The following is a 5,730-nucleotide window of genomic DNA, read 5'->3' as shown; positions in this document are numbered from 1 at the left end:
TTGACATACTTTTGTTGATGGATGATTATTCCTGATGCTGACTGTTTTATTTGAAGACCCAGGAAGTAATTCAACTCCCCCATCATGCTCATTTCAAACTCACAACTCATGAGTTTCGCAAAGTCATGAGTCACATTCATGTTGGTTGAGCCAAAAATAATGTCATCTACATACACCTGCACAACTAACAAATCCTTTCCATTAGTTTTTAAGAAAAAAGTATTGTCAATTTTACCTCTGGTGTGTCTATGCTCCAGCAGAAACTTTGATAATTTCTCATACCAGGCCCTTGGTGCTTGTTTCAACCCATACAAAGCCTTATCCAGCTTGTACACATGATCTGGAAACTCTCTTCTTTCAAATCCTGGAGGTTGCTTCACATAAACCTCTTCTTTGAGAATGCAATTTAGGAATGCACTCTTCACATCCATCTGGTACAAAATAAACTCCATGTAAGAGGCAAAGGCAACCAACAATCTTATGGCTTCAAGTCTTGCTACAGGAGCAAAAGTCTCATCAAAGTCAATTCCTTCTTGTTAGTTGTATCCTTGAACCACCAGTCTTTCCTTATTTCTTGTGACTGTTCCATGCTCATCAACTTTATTTTGGTACACCCATTTAGTCTCAATGACTGATCTATCTTTTGGAAGAGAAACTAAATGTCATACTTTGCTTCTCTCAAACTGATTCAATTCATCCTGCATGGCTATAATCCAATCAACATCAATCAATGCCTCACTTACTTTCTTTGGGTCTATTTCTGACAGGAATGCCTTGAATGCACACATACTTCTCAATCCACATCTTGTGGTGATTTTAAAAATGAGATCAGTAAGTACATTCTCAATGGGGTGTGAACCTTGATACTTGTATCCTTTTGGGATCAAGCCTAGTGAGCTGCTTGGATCACTGCTAATGTTCTAATGCAACACAGTTGATGGATCATTTCCCCCTAACACTATGCCTTCAGCTTTAGTTCCCCCTGTGAAAGTGCCCCCAAGTTTGACTGCTTCAGTCGATGGAATATATTGTGTAACCTGTTCCTCAGTGTCGCTTTCTTCCTGCAGGTTAGTGTTTTTCCACCTTTACTTTTTTGTCTATTGGTCCACATAAGTCCATATGAACCAGGTCAAGACATTTGGTAGTGCCAACATGGATCTTTGACTTGAAAGAGAATTTTACCTGCTTCCCCCTTACATATGCACTACATAACTTTTCTTTCTTAAACTTGGTCTTGGGTAGTCCCAATACCATGTCCTTGGAGGAAAGTATGCTCAGTTGTTTCAAACTTGCATGTCCAAGCCTTTTGTGCCAAAGAAGGGGATCAGTTTCTATTACACTTAGACAGGTCAACTCAGGTCCTGGTATTGCCATTATGTCTATTTTGTATACATTCCTGTATCTCCTTGCAGTAAGCACAATTTCTTTGGTGTCCATCCTTTTGAATTTAACACCTGCAGCAGTGAAAATTACTTTATTACCTTTGTCACACAATTGTGAAATGCTTAGCAGGTTATGCTTCAGTCCTTCCACAAGATAAACATCCCCCACATCTTTTGACTCAGATAAGCCAATTTTTTCAACTCCAATTATGATTCCCCTTTTTCCATTTCCAAAAGAGACTCTCCCACCATCTATTTTGGAGAGTGAAAGGAAATTTTGCTTGTCACCAGTCATATGTCTTGAGCAAGTACTATTTAGGTACCAGTGCCTTTTATTTCTCTTCACCTTCTCCTGCACAAGAAATCAATGGTTGAACTTAGGAACCCAGACAAGCTTGGGTCCTGTTTTGTTAGTAAAAGGATGAATTAAATTCCTTCTAGTCCAAGCAGGAAGCAAGTAGACTGACTTGTTTCTCAGACTAATTTTAGTGCTTGTTTTCTTGGTCTGAGAAAGTTTGGTTGCCAGGTTCAGACTTCGATATCTGCTTTTAGCAGCCATAGGACATTCCGTAGTAGGGTGTCCAAGATTGCCACAAATATAGCATAAGTCTTGAAGATTATCAGCGTCTTTATAAAAACCCAAGCCTACTTTTTCATTGTGATTTCTTTTACCAAGCTGTTGAACAATTCTTGAAGAATTTGTCCATCTGTTTGACTTTTCTAGATCTAATTTTAATATTGCTACCTCTTGACTCATCTTATCCATTTTTTCAATCAAGTCATAGCATTATTGTTTGTACTTAGTTAACTCAAGTTCAGCATTTTCTTGTTTTTTACTTATGGCCTTTTTCCTATGGCCAGTGAGAGTCAGTTTAAGGATTTCAGACTTAAGATCATTATTTGAGGACTCAAGCAGTGTAATTTGTTCCTTAAGAGTGCAATTTTCTTTGTCAACATTTTTCTTGCAAACTTTCAAGTCAATGAAATCAAATTTAAGACTTGCAAGACTGTTGAACAATTTATCCCTATCAGAAGTTAATTCTTGGAAATTTTTAATTAAATCATTCATCAAGGAAACAAGTTTAGTTTTAGAAAAAAAATGTAGTTTTTCTTTGAGTTCAAGTAAACTTACCTCAGAAGCATCATTTTCTTCCTCAATGTCTGAGTCTCCAAAAGCTATAAATGTTGTATCATCAACTTCATCATCATCATTATCAGAGTCAGATCCCCATGCAGCTATCATGGCATGTTCTTCCTTTTCTTTCCTCCTGGCCTTTTGTTCTTTTATAACTCTTTCCTTCCTCCATTCTATTTCTCAGAGAGGACATTCTCTGATCTGATGATCAATCTTTCCACACTTTTAACATCTATTTGGATTGTCATTTGAACGCTTCTTGCTACCTATTCCCTTCTTCTTCTTAAAAAACTTGCTGAAGTTTTTTGTTATGAAGGCAATTTATTCCTTATCCAGTTCAATCTCTTCATCACTATCAGAAGCCTTCAAGGCCAAGATTTTTTCAGAAGTCTTTTGTTCCTTAATTCCATCAACTTCTATTTCATAGGTTCTTAAATTCCCTGCTAGTTCATCCAAAGTCATACCGATGAGATCCTTATTTGCTTCCCTGATTGCAGTGACTTTAACATTCCATTTTGACTTTGGTAGCACCCTCAGAACCTTCTCTACTTGTTCTTCTTCAGTGATGACTTTTCCCAAGGAGGTTAACTCATTTGTTAGAGTAGTAAGTCTTATCATCATATCATGCAAGGATTCATTTTCCTTCATCTTAAACGCTTCATATTCAGTAAAAAGGAGAGAGATCCTGAATTTCCTTACCTGAGAAGTACCTTCATGGGCATTTACTAAGGCATCCCATATTTTCTTAGCAGTGGTACATGTAGATATTTTATTGTATTTAGCAGGTCCTAGACCACAGACTAGGATATTCTTTGCCTTAGAATTTTTCTTTAAAGCCAAAAGATCATCAGCAGTAAACTCACTCCTTATTTTCTTGACTTGCACACCATTTTCTGTCTTCATAGGGATAATAGGACCTTCAGTAATCCTATCCCATAATTCATAGTCTTTTCCTTGAATAAACATATCCATCCTGGCTTTCCACCAGATGAAATGAGTACCATCAAAGAGTGGGGGTCTAGTAGTGGATTGACCTTCACTGTGACTAGTAGGAGGTGCAGAATTCATCATAATGATTTGATCTTAGGTGTAAACCTTATTTAAGACAATCGGCTCTGATACCACTTGTTAGAGTATGATCCCTACTGATTGCCTATCTGTGGAACAAGTAAGTATACGTGGTTCACAGAAGTAAAAACTGAACACAGTAATTTTTACGTGGAAAACACCCAACTCAAAAAGGTGTAAAAAACCACGACCTGTACCTCTACATTATTTAACCCCAATCTTCACTATAACCTTGAGACTCAACAATCAACACAATTACAAGACTTCTTGTAAACAAGGAATTAAAAGTTCTAACTCCTATTACTACAAAAACACAAATCTTCCCAAGGTAAGTGTTCCCAAGTCTTCGAGTTCCTTAAGTTGAAGACGTGATTCCTAACTCAGCTCATAGAATATTGAGCCTAGAACAATTTACTCATTATAGCCTAGAACAATTTACTCATTACAACTCAAGAACCTTCCTATTACAAGCAGTCTAAAACATACTAAGTGAGAACTAGGTTCTTCTTCAAGGTGGTGAAGGATTTTGCTGATTGTTGATTTCTTATCAGGCTGATTGTTGATTTCTTATCAGTGCTTCATGATTATTTGAATGCATCTTATCGTCTATATATGCTCCCTCAGATGCAGTTATTTTTGTTCTTTACTTGTATCTTCTGTAGGACTCTTTCAAGTAACTAACTCCTTGTTGTAACCATCTTTCCTTCTTCTAAATTGAGTATGACTCTTTTGCTTTATCCTTCTTCCATGTAGACTTCTTGATCTACTCAAACTCTAACTGCTCCAATTATGTTCATATAGCCGTGTGAACATCCTTTGATTATCTATGTGTTGACAGCTTATGTAATAATTTTAGCATGTAATGATTTTAGCATGCACTCCATATATCCGAAGCATTTTCACTTGTATGGACCAGCTTGCACAACCTGTTTTATTCATCTGTCTATCATCAAAACTTCTCATGCCCTAACAATTCTGCTAATAATTATGACAAATAACAATTTACGTTGCTATATTTCAACTCTCTTGAACTTTAAATGTTCATCAAGTGCCTGTAAAATTAAAAGGCATAATACATAAATATGCCCTTTAACTTGGCTTCAACTTTCATCTATGCCCTCCCTATGGGTGGGCACATGTAGGTACTTAAACTTGTATATTTGAAGGAGAAAAAGAGAAATAGACATGAAGAAAGAGAGAAAAAATCTGAGAAGTAGCAGTAATCTACATTCATACAACATCCAGCAAAATATATAATACAAGTGGTTTGAAATGTCCCTCAAAACCTGGAAACATGTTTCCTAATGTTGTGCTGAAATTATAGACCACCACACACTACAACTACTTTCTAAAGACTTAGAACTTATAGCAAAATAATCTACAGATTATAATAAAATATCAAGACCAAGATGCCAAATTTACAGCAATTAGCATCACACAAAATCAGTACCCTTCATCACTCCTCCTTGATTCAAGTATTGTTGGTTACTGCTCCAAGCTTAGCTCTAAGAAGCTCAAATCTCTGTTTCTGTAATGCATTTGTAAAAATATCAGCTAGCTGATCTTCACCACAACAATGCAGAATCTGAACTTCATTCTCCCTTTCAGTTTCTTGAATGGAATGATATTTGATTTTATTGTGTTTACTCTTTCCATGAAAGACTGATTTTTTACCATAGCAACTGCAGACTTGTTATCACAAAGGATTTTTGTTGATTTTCTTGGCTGAAATGCCAAGTCGCTCAAAATCTTCTCAACCATAAGGCTTGATTAACAACACCTGAGGCAACAACTTACTCTGCTTTAGCAGTTGATTGAGCCACAGACCCCTGCTTCTTTGTGCACCAACAATGATACCTGATCCTAGAGTGAAACAATATCCAGAAGTGCTTTTCATGTCATCTTGTGACCCAACCCAGTCACTATCAGTGAACCCTTACAATTTCATAGGTGCAGTTCTTATATAGAACAAACCATAATCAATGGTGCCCCGAATGTACCTCAAAATTCATTTTGCCGCTTTGAGGTATATTTTAGTTGGTGAATGCATAAATCTTTACAACACACTTGTTATGTACATAATATCAGGCCTCGTGGCAGATAGATAGAATAGAGAATCAAGAAAACTTCTAAAAAAAGCATCAA

Source organism: Capsicum annuum, chromosome 6, assembly GCF_002878395.1.
Source record: "Capsicum annuum cultivar UCD-10X-F1 chromosome 6, UCD10Xv1.1, whole genome shotgun sequence".
Lineage (NCBI taxonomy): Eukaryota > Viridiplantae > Streptophyta > Magnoliopsida > Solanales > Solanaceae > Capsicum > Capsicum annuum.
This window is presented reverse-complemented; position numbering follows the sequence as displayed.